The sequence below is a fragment of the Thamnophis elegans genome, chromosome 1 (genome assembly GCF_009769535.1).
Source record: "Thamnophis elegans isolate rThaEle1 chromosome 1, rThaEle1.pri, whole genome shotgun sequence".
Lineage (NCBI taxonomy): Eukaryota > Metazoa > Chordata > Lepidosauria > Squamata > Colubridae > Thamnophis > Thamnophis elegans.
In genome coordinates this window covers 56,249,389-56,263,613 of record NC_045541.1, presented here as the reverse complement: position 1 = coordinate 56,263,613, position 14,225 = coordinate 56,249,389, and positions in this window count along the sequence as shown.

Below are 14,225 nucleotides of genomic sequence, written 5' to 3'. Positions count from 1 at the left end.
TCCTTCTAAGGTCAATATAATGCATTGTTTTATTATACAATCATAATTGTATACTAGTTTTTAATTTTGGATTATTATACTTTTGTTTTAATCCAAATTACAGATTTGGGAAGTTGTATGCTGTTCAGAGTCAATTGATTGGAGTGACCTGTAGGTTCTATAACTAAATGAATGAATTACACAGATAAAGATAAATTGAAAAATAGTAGGACTGTGCATTTATCTATGCCCAAAATTTATCTATTAAAAATGTTTCAGAGGATCAGGGTCTTGAATGCTGCTCCTATGTACAACACATTAACATAGCTATATCTAAAAACAGATCCCACAGCAGCTGTACCTTCCTAAAAATATTATAGACTCTTCCTAAGTACTACTGTATTTCATTTATTTGAACTCAGAAACAAAGAGTCAGAACAGTTTCTGAATTTAGAAACAAACCTGAGGCCACAGTGCTAACATTCACTGCATTATCCCCAGGATGAAACAAGACTGTGGCTTGAAATCCCCCAAAAATCATTCCTAAAAAGAAGTAACAAATTTTGGGATGAGCCATTAGATGGGTTGCCTGTTAAAACAGTATTAAGTTCTTTAAATTGTGTTGTTGGGGAATAAATAGCAAGTCAAGCTAAATAAATTCTTTCACTTACTTTGAATTGCCAGGCTGGGAATTTTCCCATAATATGACATCGGACAGGGCTATAAAAGCCTTAATCTCATTAAAAAAATACTCTCTATGCGAACTGGGCCTAGGGATTCCCCTCCTAGGAGAAAGTAACTTTAATTTAGGTAATGATTAGGTGGAACAATGTTACCAGGCCTGAGAGTCAAGAAGTTGGATTGGGCCCATGCATTGGCTATAATGATTGTTACGGATGGCTGTGTTTATAACCCAGTTGCTGTTTTATATTCATTGTGATTTCATAGTATTTTGCTTGTACTGTACATTTTAGATACCCATTCATTAATTTCAGATGGGAGACCATATAATTTGCAGTAATAAATTGAATAAAAATTGGACAGTTGATCCCATCAGCAATTTGAACTGCTCACACACATCATGATAACTTAGACTTGTTTCATCCCGCATTTATCAAATGAGCTATGTCTTCTATAGGAAATTTCATTTTCCTTGGTTGCATTCCAGTGCAAGTTGAAGCATAATAAATATCTGATTCAGCAGTCCCTGCATGTCTGCTTAAATGACTCATGCTGATATCTTGGAAATGAACAACATATTCAGCTATAGATGGTGCAATTGTGTGCTTTGGCTTGTTTAAGCAAGAAAAATCATTTAGAAAAAAATAGAAATATGGTAAAAGTATCCATTGGAAGCGATATAAAATCCATAACCAAATATAAACATGTCCACTTATGCATTTCTTCAGAGATGGGATTCAAAAAATTTTTACTACCAGTTCTGTGGGCATTGCTTGGTGGGTGTGGCAGGGCATGGCTTGGTGGGCGTGGCATGGGAAGGTTACTGCAAAATCCCCATTTCCTCCCGATCAGCTGGGACTCGGGAGACAGAGAATAGATGGAGGCGGGGCCAATCAGAGGTTGTATTTACCAGTTCTCCGAACTACTCAAAATTTCCACTACCGGTTCTTCAAAACTGGTCAGAAACTGCTGAATACCACCTCTGCATTTCTTCCTTCCATCTGTGTGTAATCTTCTATCATTTTTTTATTCACTATGAGCTGGAGAATGATGATAATGGATTGTACATGATGCTAGAAGTAACTAAGAGGTTGTAGGCCATTGGCTATGCTGGCTGAGAATGATGGAATTATAGACAAACTTGGAAAATTCCAAATTGGGAAGGCTAGTTTTATGCCATTTGTCTGTATTTTTATTTTCAGCACTATAGACAGACATACGTGGGGGGGGGGGGATAGTCATCATTGTATCCCCTTCAAAATGCTATCTCATAACTCTGGCATAACTCCAAAAAACAGAAAACATTTTATATGGAATTCTTCTGTGGCATTTAATTTATGGAAATACTTCAACGTTGCCTTTTGTCTCTGAGAAGGTATTCAACTTATTTTTTTTAAAAAAGTTGACAAAATAAAGAAAGAGGGAACCAGTGAAGATTTTCTAGGAGGGGACAAACTAGACATTTCTTCAAGGCAATGGCAGAAGGCAGAAAAGAAATCTGATCAATAAGAATAGAAGTAGCTTTTTTTACAAAGGAGAGATGCTACCCATGTTCATTCAGGTTAAGTAAGGTCTGCATGCAATTTAGGCAGGTCTATGACAATTCGCCACAGCCAACTCGCTGCAGGACAACTCACTGTGGGACCAAAATTACACTAATATCAAAGAAATGGTGGAATAGATTCATTAAAGAAATGATGCAAAAGGAGGGGAAGAATGAAATGTGAATGACAAAAAGTAAAATATTTATTTATTTATTTTAAATCATTAAATTGAATTGTAAAATTCTCATGCGGCGAGATGGCTATGGCAAGTTGGCCACAGCAAGTTGTCCCATTTGAAATTTAGGTTTATCTACATCAAGAGTTAGAGCAAAAGGCATTTTTCCTGAAGTATTGAAAATTAACGTCTGAAAAACAGAACAAAACCTTTGAATAAAGTGTTCCCCAATATTGCAGCCCAGACAATTAAATATCTATGTAGCTGTGAAGGTGTGTCGAAGCAAGGTGAGGTCTTACCTTTTGTTTACTTATCACAGTTTCTCTGCTATGTATAAGCTTTGTGAAAATATAAGGCTTTGTGAAGCCTTATATTTTCTTATACATTCACGAAAGGAAAAGTCAATTGAAAACCAAAAGATTCCAGCACTATAAGACATCTGAGCAATCACATGTCACTGACAACACAGTCCCATTTAAAATTATCTCCACATTAATTGAACTAAATCATTACTGCTTTACATTTCTTCTTACCCTATAATGCAGAAAATTGAGGTACAGAAAATATATAGCAATAATAATTATCCAGATTTTAAACACTGGACATTTAGTTATCTCTGTCTCTGTTTCCTTAGAATACAATAAAATAGAGCCATTCAGAGACAAGTACATACAGTCAATATATGATGTCATTTCATGAGGTTTCCCTTCTTCCATTCTGTTCTTAAAACTCTTATGAAAAGGTCTGGGCGCAGTAAACAAGTGAGCTGCCAAGCCTGAACACTGGACTATTTATGGGTTGCATCTGCCTGCTTCATCCAGTTCAAAGAATCTGAATTTGCTAAAAAAAAAAAAAAAAAAAAAAAGTCAGTTCAAAATAAAATAGTGAATACAGACACATCAACCTCAGAGGTGGTATTCAGCAGGTTCTGACCAGTTCTGGAGAACCGGTAGGAGAAATTTTGAGTACCGGTAGTTCGAAGAACCGGTAAATACCACCTCTGACTGGTCCCGCCCCTATCTGTTCTCTGCCTCCCAAGTCCCAGCTGATCGGGAGGGAATGGGGATTTTGCAGTAACCTTCCCCTGTCACGCCCACCAAGCCACGCCTACCAAACCATACCACATCCACAGAACCAGTAGTAAAAAAAATTGAATCCCACCACTGAACAACATTGCTTGACGCATAAGGAGGAAATTTACAGAACCAAACAAACCAAGTCCCTAAAATGAACTCAAGGTAATTGTTACACGAAATCTTGTTTCTCTTTCCACATACATAGAAAACACACAATGAAACCCTTACACATTTTTAGAATTCCAAGATTGGTCTATTTATTAGATAAATTGACATTCAATTTGGGGGATAAACCACATGGACATTTTTTTTTTAAATAGAGTGTGTGTGGAAGGGAAAAAAAAACAGCAAAACAAACAGCTGTCACCCTAAACAGGTTATCCTATACCAAAGCTCAAAGCTTGAAAAAAGAGCTAGATCTTTAGCCTTATGGAAGTCTAACAAAGTTGGGTCGCTCAAATCACAGAATATAGGGAAAACATTTTGCAAAAATAGGTAATGATATGATAGGTTAAGTTTTGAAATTATGCAGCATAACTTTGATGTATACATATATTTAAGCAGGTATGTAATATAAGAAAGTATGTGTAAGAAAGCATGCACAGATATGCACAGGGCAACTCAAATTAAACATGAATTGTATTCTGACGTGTTTTAAAATTCAGCCGGTCCCATTTTATCTGGCATGATTCCCATTTTGTGGGACCTATGATGCACTTGATATAAACAAACAAATAAATGGCATCACTATTTGTGTACCAGACTTGTTCAAATTTTGCAGCAAATAATACAGGCTGGATTTTCTCTAATTCAGTAATTACTCCTCAGTGCTACTGAGATTGTCCTGAAACTTTATTCATGCTAAAGTCTATCTGATTTCAATGGCTATGGGGAAAACAAGGCACTAGTCCATAGCTCAATGTGACTAATTTCTCAGTAATTACGTTTTGAATTGCACTGCTGGACTATATACAATTTCGTTTAATAGCTGCAATCCCATGGCAGCAATCCATGCACACTTAAATGAGGATATATTCCATTCAATATACCAAAACATGTATAGGATAGCTCATTATTAAGCGTGTATACGATAGTTCATCATTTCCAAAGGTAGGAAAAGTTCGATATGTATAAACATCTGAGATTATGGGAGTTATATCTTAAAACTTTTAATTGTTCTTCATGTAGACTTAAGTTTCCAGTCCCTTGCCATCTTGTTCTCCTCTAAACTTGATCCATTTTTTGATGTCTTCTATAGACATGCATTCTAAATGGTGTCTCTCCACAAGTCAATTACTTCCTGTGATTTGGCTTTTATGCTCCTATTAATATCTCCCAAAATAACATTTGGGTTTTAGCATTTGCATCACACTGCTTGCTCATGTTTAATTTGTGATTGACAAGGGCATACGCATATTTCATAGGTACTACTATAACCAATCCAGATTTTCCCTATCCTGTACATAATCTTTCTTATTAACATATATAACTTTACATTCCTCACAGTTAAATTCCATTCTACTTTAGTCCAGCATTTAAGCAGGCTTAGAATCTTCTTTGAAGTATTTATTAAATTTATATGCTGTCCATCTCACTGTTGAAGTGACATTGCATGGCTTACAAAATGATAAAAGAAGATATATAAAAATAGCTAAAATTAGTAAGATTTAAATAGAGACTAAAGTATTAACTGTTCCTTCCAGTTTTATTTCATTTGCAAATCTCATAGACTTTCCCTCAAATTCCTCATATAAGTCACTGATAAAACAGTAAGGGGACTGTAATAGAACCCTGTATTTTTCTATTTGATAATGCTTTCTTAACCGATATAAAATGTTATCAGTTTTCTCTAGGTGTCATCATTCAATCAAATATGAATCCATGTAGTTCATATTTAACATTTTATTAGTGATGAGAAACCTCACCAAATATTTGCTGAGGCCAATGTACATTCCCTTGATCTACTGAGCTAGTAACAGTAGAAGACAATATATGTAGCTCAGGGTTGATTTATGATGTTTTCTAAGTTTAGTTGTTTGCTTGCAGATGTTTCATTACCTGACTGGGTAACATCATCAGTGCTAGTGAGTATGGGGTTTGCTTTGCTCCCTTTTTTATACATCAGCTTGCCCTGCCAGAGTTGGTGGTTTTCTCCTTGGTAGTTCCTTGATTAAGCAACTGTCTTCTGTTTGTTTGTCTGGTGTTAAGCCAGTAACTTTTATCGGAAAGGGATACTCTGTCATGACTTGTTTGTGAGAAGCTCAAACTCTTCTTAATTGATGCATTCTTATACGAATTCAAAGAATAATCTTCTTGAGAACCTTGCTCATATAGATAGTAAACTGACAGATCTGTCATCTTCCATGTAACACCCCCCCCCCCGCCTTTGCAGATACAAACATTTGCTCTCCTTGAGTCTTTTGGGTCCTCCTATTCTCAGAAATTGAACTTAGCTATCTCTTTAGTCCCTTCAGAACCTCAGGATATATTTGATTTGGCCTGGGAGATATTATTTCAGTCAAATTAGTTAATGGTTGTCAGGCCTGCAGCCATATTTTCTTGTGGATCTCAGGCCTGCCACACTTTCTATTATTCTACTATGCATTTTCTATTGTGGGAAAATGGAAGGGGGGGATTGTACAGAGTTAGATGATATGTAGCCATAACAAAATTCTTTCTAGAAAGCCAAGGTCATCCTTTGTCTCTGTACCTCAGCGCCTGACTGGAACTGGATGGGTAGAAGCTGCCAGCATGGCAGTGGAAGATTGGACCATGTGATGGACTTGTGGGTGTGGGGGCAAGATCTTGAACTTTCAACTGGGTGGGAAAACCAGGAAGCCTTCAGATTCGCATTTTCCCAGGTGTGCCAACATGGCTCTCTTCATAAATTGGAACATTGAGCAATACTTTGCCTTGGACTCTGATTTACTTTTGGGTGCTATTTGGAACCCTGACAATGGTCTTTTAGGCTTTCTTTGCCTAGCCTGAGCTGCTTTTCCCTTCTTCATTATTGGCACAATAAGCCATCTTTGTCTGTAGAGTTAAGCTGTTACAGAGAGCTGGGTGAGGAGGTACGGATAACTGAAAACGCTCCTCTTCAAATGATGCTCTAACTCAGCTCTTAATGAATGGGCAGATTCCACATGATCTCAGAGGCATCAGGTCCCCAGCCATACACATGGCTTGAACTGCACCCAAATGTTTACCAGCAGTCATTTCAGTTTTTGCACACACACACAAACCATCAATAGGGCAAACTGATGCACAAACTCAAACTGTACAAAGGATAAAGGCCCGCCTAGGTATGACTTCTATCTGATTTTCCAGTATAAGCCATAAATGCAGAAGAACACTCAGATGGTGTGTCTGCCTTCTGCAGAGGAGTGCAAACCTGTCTAATGTCACAGATAAGCTTACTCTGGAATCTGGAGGCTTCTTAATCAAAGCCATTCCGTTTTGCTACGATAATAAAGATAGGAAATAAATGAAATAAAATAGACTATTTTTCCCCATTCATATTCTAATAGCATCTAGCACTGGTTCATAACTTTGATGAGATACCCTATTTAACCTAGACTGAAGATAAACAACTGGGTATCTTCAACATACTCTCCTCATCTCTTGAAGAAAGATAATACACACACCACCCATTTCATGTAGTTATTGTGTAAATGATAAGAATAACATGGCAATGGGATTCCCAACAGTTTGGCCTTACTTGACTTCAACCTTACCAAATGGAACTGCCCTCTCATAAAGGAAGAGAATCACTGAGAATAATGCCCTCAAGCATCAAACCATTAGAAGGATACCAATATTATTGATCAGAAGGATACCAATATTATTAATGGGACTGAAGGCAGCTTAGACATCCAGCAAATTTAAGCAGCTCATCTCCCCTCAAACCAGATCCTATCACAAATCATCTGCAAAAGTGACAAATGTTCCCCCATGCTCAGACCTAAATCTTTACTTTAAAAAATCCATATCATCGACACTCTCCTAATTGCTGGCCCATCACCTTCTCAACAATTTTCCTTAAAGAAACAGCTGGTCAAGGAATGAATGCTTTAATCCCTTTTTGTACTCTTCAGGCGAAAGGGTATCACCTTCTCCAAAGAGGCATTTATTACAACACATATATGAGCTTAGTTTGCATATGTCCATGTGTTGTAGGGCAGGGCGAGGAAAGAGAGAGGGGAGGGGGAGAGGGAGGGAGGGAGGGAGGGAGGGAGAGAGAGAGAGATCAATGTTAACACAGCAAAATTCCAGATTTTCCATCAAATGTGTTTTTAATTAATACAAATAGGGGTTGTAGGTTCTTTCCACAATGTAATAATTCTTTCACTCTAAAGCAGCTGATGGGGGAAAGTGGATAGTTAATCTACGGTAATATAAAAAGACAAAACTTCCCATTGCTCAAAAGCAGTATCAGAGGAAGCTTGCTTAATCAATCAACCAACAGACTTTTAACGCTTCACAGAAGGGAAAATGGTTGCAATTTCCTTTTAAGATTTTCTAAAGGATTCTAATAGAATTATTCCCAAAGCCTGGCCAAGTTGTTTGGCCTCTAAAAAAAAAGTCTAAAAGGGTTACCCAAAATAAAACAACCTGGCATAAAGTATATCCCAGTATTTTGTTTTTCTTTTGTTTTCCAGTAAACAGGAAATTCCAGAATATTCCACTGTATCTCTTTCCTGAGTCAGATTTCCCATACAGATTGCTGTAACAAAATTATGTCCTTATAAAACAAACACGGGATTTGCCAGTATAAATTCATCTCACCTTGTGTCAGTAATAATACTATTATTGGCTGGAGAAGTGTACATAGTGATATCACCACATAAAACTGACCAATGCTACGGTCCTCCAGACAATCGTAGCTCCAGTTAGCAATGCACAAATATGTCTGAGAAACCCTTTTGGTTTTCATGGCCATGTTGCCATGAACTGGCCTTCATCTTGTCCTCAGTCCATGAATAAGAGAAGCTTCAGTTGCCCTTAGTGTTGAAATGGTGCCTCCCTCATTCTAGTTAGTTTAGTTAGTTAGTTTATTAGTTTTGTAAGCCGCCCACTCCCGAAGGACTCCGGGCGGCTTACAATAAAAAGGGAAGGGGGATAAATAAGACAATACAAAATTTAAAATACAACAACATTCACAATTAAAGTGGGGCTGGATACTTGAACAGCCCCAGGCCTGCCGGAACAGCCAGGACTTGGTAGCTTTACGGAAGGCCGGGAGGGTAGTAAGGGTCCGGATTGCAATGGGGAGGTCGTTCCAGAGGGCCGGAGCTGCAACAGAGAAGGCCCTCCCCCGGGGGGTCCCCAGCCAGCATTGGCTGGCGGATGGAATCCGGAGAAGGCCAAGTCTGTGCGATCGAATCGGTCTTTGGGAGGTAATTGGCAGGAGGCGGTCTCTCAGCGGTTCTCAACCTGTGGGTGGGGACCCCTTTGGGGGTCGAACAACCCTTCCACAGGGGTCACCTAAGACTATCAGAAAACACATATTTTCAAAAAAAAATACAGAAAACATAAAATAATTTTACGGTTGGGGATCACCACAACATGAACAACTGTATTAAAGGGTCGCGGCATTAGGAAGGTTGAGACCCACTGTTCTAACACCAGTCAAGGATAGCCTTGATGGAAAATCTATTAGGTTTTATCATCTTACTGGGAAAAGAAGCAATAAAAGCAGGTTAGGGACTTTTGCTTCATGCCAGTATTGTTTCCCGCAATTCAAATCTGGGTGGAGAGCACTTTAATTCCAAGAAAGGCTCAATGAGTCAAACAGCTGTATTTATATTTACTGAATCATCTCCAAAACTCAAGGCATGTTTGCATTTCTTTGGGGGGGGGGGATGTTTCAGTATAATACAGGATTTTTTTCTTAACATATAACAAAACCTGATTATTACACCACAGCTTGAAAGAGGAAGTATTATAAAGTTTCCCTCTGCCAGTCCTAATAAAAATATCCACGCGAAAAGAGAACCAGTTATCCTAGAAGAGGTAGTTCTTAAGACCGAAAAGTCTCTCATCTCCTTCGTTTCATTGGTGGCAGCATCTTTCAGAGCTGTTTCCTTTTCATTTGTCACAATTATTTTATTAATCATTAAATTATTTCCACCACCCCCTCCACCTAGTAACCACTCTGTATTTACAAATTACCAAACGAGAAGATGCAGTGTTTGGGAGGGGAAGGGCTCAAGTATGTTTTTCTGCTCCTCAATTGGTCAACTTCTGGTTGGCTTCTGAAGGGTTCTCAGTGTTTCAAGGTCAGTGATAATGAGGATGGTGATGGACTGGATGTGTCAAAGCCTAAGTAATGACGAGAGAGTGGAGAACAGAGTTGGCTTTTGTTTAAGGTTCACTCATCTGACCTAAAAGCTCTCTCTGTGGTGCATGGGAGATCTCCCGAAGAATTCACAAAAGGGCAGCAGCAAAGAGTCAGAGTTTTGGGTAGTTATTGAAATCCAACACAAACAAGACATGATTATAGCAATCAGCATCTGCCTGCAAGGCGCACACAATAAAAAGCAACCAGGAATTGTTGAAAGGCAGGTGAAGGTCCTAGCAAAGTGGATGGGGGAAGGAATGAGAGATTTACAGGTATTTCTACTCTTATAATCAAGGCTGTAGGCTTTTTAAATGTAAATCATTCAGAATGTAGGAAAAGGGGATATGAGGATGCATATAGTAGATGTATTTCCCACATCTTTCTCTTGTTCTGGTTTTTTTTTAATGAAAGAATATAATATATTTTTAAATTCAATCCAGTTCAGAAAATCCTGTTTCTTGCTTAAATTTGCTTAATGTCCACTCCCCCCGTTTTTTAAAGATATCACAGGATAGCCTCAAAAGCTTTGCTTTTATTAACTACAGTTTAAGCCAGGTTTGAAGCCAGGATTTGATATTGGCTAGTTCTTGCTATTTATAATTACAGATGACATGGTTGGAGTTGCAATGCCTTATAATTCATATAGTGCTAATGGTAACATAAAATCAAACAGTAGGTTGGAAGAAATGATTGGACAAAGATTAGAATTTAAACCAGAGTTATTCTTATTAGAAATCACAACAGAAAAATATAAAGGGTCTATACATTTAATATTACATATCATAACAGCAGCAAGAATGGTATACTCTCAACAATGGAGAAATGAAAATATACCTTTAGAAAGGGAGATAATAAAGAAAATATTTGTATGCACAGAAATGGACACATTGACGCTAAAATTAAAAAACAAGGGAGAATCAGAATATCATGATATATGGAATATATTTTACCAATGGTTGGAAACAAGAGGCAGAAGTTGGAACAAGAAATAATTAGCATGTGTGAAATTGGAATGTGATGTATTATGTAAATATAAATGAGTAGAATATATATATATATATATATATATATATATGTATGTATGTATGTATGTATGTATGTACGTACGTACGTACGCACGCACGCACGCACACACACACACACAGACACACACACATGGGAAAGAACAACTGGACAACTTCCTTACACACCTCAACAGCCTACACCCCAAAATACAGTTCACCATGGAAACAGAAGTAAACAACCAACTTCCCTTCCTGGATGTCTTAGTCTACAGGAAATCTAATGGCTCCCTAGGACACACCATCTACCAGAAGAAAACACACACTAACCGCTACTTGCACGCACTCTCACACCACCACCCAGCCCAGATCAACTCCGTAGCCAAGACACTCATCTCCAGAACAAAACGCTTAGCTGATGAACAACACCTAAAAACCGAACTACACACTCTCACTAACGTACTGACATCCAATGGATTCCAAAGAAATAAGATCACCAACTAATCCAAAAAGAAACCCCCACTAAAATCCAGGACAGAGAACAAGAAAACAGAAAAGCCCTCCTCCCTTACATAAAAGGCACCACAGACAGAATCAGCAAAATCCTTCGCAAACACAACATCAAGACAGCATTCTGCACAAACCGAAAAATATCCACCATCCTAAGAAACCCCAAAGACAAAATTGAGTTAGAAAATCAAGGAGTATATGAAATCCCATGCCCCACCTGCCCCACCACATACATCGGACAAACCAACAGAAGAATAAGTGCACGCATTGAAGAACACAAAAACGCAATCAGAAAAGAGGAACAAACTTCTTCCCTGGTCCAACACCTTAAAGCCACAGGACATAAAATTGACTTTAAAAAGACCAGAACTATTGCCAAGGCTGAACATTTTAACAAGAGAATAATCAGAGAAGCCATCGAGATACAAAAACGCCCACACAGCATGAATAGGCAGGACGATACCTCCTGCCTGCCAGCCATTTGGAAGCCCACCCTTATTGACAAACGAGTCCCTAACATGAGCAATGAAACCAGGCCCACACTCACAATAGCCACACAGGATGTCACCACCAAACATCCACAAAGAAAGCAGACAAAAACCCATACTGATGATGAGGCACGACCAAGGACCAGAAGCCAGACTGCAACTGCACCAGTAGCCACTTTAAACCCCTCCTATCCTTACATGAAACACAAACCCCCAACCAATCAGAACACATCTTCACCCAATCAGAACACAGCCAAGCTCCCACCCAATCAGCTCAAACTCCCACTGGCAGTTAAAAGGAAGAAACAGCCGAGATCTCACATTGCTCCTGGAAGCACAAAGCCTGAAGATGACGAATGAGATTTCGTCGAAACGTCGCCAAGACACTTCCAATTTTACGCGGGAGAAAACCCAAATAACCAAAGACATATATGTATGTATGTATGTATGTATGTATGTATGTATGTATGTATGTCAATGTAATGTAAGAAGACAATGTTATTTGTATATTATCTGTTTTTTATGTTAGTATGTATGGCGGAGATAATGCCAGGATGGTCACACTGTTTCCAATATTTTAATAAGAAATGATTAATAAATAAATAAAATCAAACAGTTAAGATTCTTTCCCCTTTTGAAGTATGTATTGGAAACAGGCGAGCCTGGGGCATATTCTGGTTGTTTAGGATAGCACTGGAGTTGTTATTTCTGAAATCTGACTGATTGTAAAGGAAATAAGTCCAACAGCATTTCAAAAGGTAGACAGCATTCTAAATGATTTTGAGATGTTTCCAAAGAGCATTTTTATTAACTCAGTTTAGCACTGCCTCATCTCAAGCTGGGTTCATACAACATGCCAAATCAAAGCCAAAAAATATGGTGTATCAACACGATATGGGAACCCATTCATTGTGGTTTCTAAATTGTGGTTCAATAAATAGTTGTGATTTATAGAGTAAACCATGATTAAGGAACATGTATTTTAAGCCCATTTCAGTCACTCAAATATCCAGAAAGGGATTTTTCCTTCTCTTCATTAGAAATCTGATATACAATTTAATGAACTTCTCTCACATTTTTCTCCATTCTGGCAAGTTTTATCCTATCTAATTGCTGATATAATAAACTAGATATAATAAAAACAGAATTTTTAAAAAGCACGTGTAGTGTCCTAATCCACATTCTTCTGCATTATCATAATGTGCAAAGGTCTTTTGGACAGATAAATACTGCCAAGCCCGCAAGCTCTCACACGTCAAATTTCAGTTAACAACTTGGCCAAGTCAAAATTGTCAGTCTAAATGTCTGACTCATCAATTTACAAAGTGATTCATTTCATTTTTGGACACAAGTCACCTTTTTTCCTTTTTCAGTCAGAAAATGAATGCTGATGTGCTTGTCAAAAGGCATTAGCACATTAGAATGAAGCATAAGTAAAAAGAGTGGGAAAAAACGGAATGAAAAATCTTGCTCGCTTAAACGAAGTGTGTTTGCTCAATTATTCCAGTTTTTGAGCTGGCAATAATACATGGAATCATTAATGAATCAATTTCTGTGTTTGCACAACATGTTATGGCTATTTTTGCATAAAGACTATTTTAGCCTAAGAAAAATATTAACCACTTCTCAATAGTGAATAATCTCCAAGGATTGCTAGCACCCCAAAATTCCATGCCCAAATACACAAAAGGACAAGTTGGCAAACATGTGCATAGAACTGAACTGGCTTTGGAGGAAAGAAAATCTATTTAGTGCAATTTTAGTAACAAGTTTAAAAGAGCAGTATATTCTCAATCTTTAATGGGCTGGGAATTTTGACAAAATGTCATGGGCATTCTCACAGAATAGCTGTCCAGAGAGCACACCCCATCACTCATTTTCCAGGATTCTTCTCTCACCAAAACAGAGGCAGTTCTGTTTTGCAACATGCTATTTCTCTGTTCATTTTAATCAAAGGGCTTGACAAGAAGAAATGAAAATGAAGTTGGTATGGAGAAAGCCAATCTGGTATAGTGGCTAAGGCACCAGGAGAGAAATTGGGACACTGTGAGTTCTAATCCTGTCTAGGCACAAAGCCATCTAGATGACCTTGAGTCTGGGAGACCTTGAGCCACCACTCTTGCTCAGTCCAAGAAAGTAGGCAAACCACTTCCAAACCATCTTCCAAGAAAACTGCAAGGACTAGTTCAGTTGCTCCACACTGACAATAACGAAAATGGAGATTGCCAGATGCCAAGAGAAGAATTATTTGACATATTGATACCCAGGACTGCTAAAATACAGACTTTAGGTTTAACAATAACACATAAAAATGAATCTTTTCTACTATGGAGTTATTTTACTACTATTGACATCTCAGCCAATGCACTCTAATCTTGACTTTTACAAATGGATACAACTCGTACTGTTAATATAATAATTTTTTCCCCAG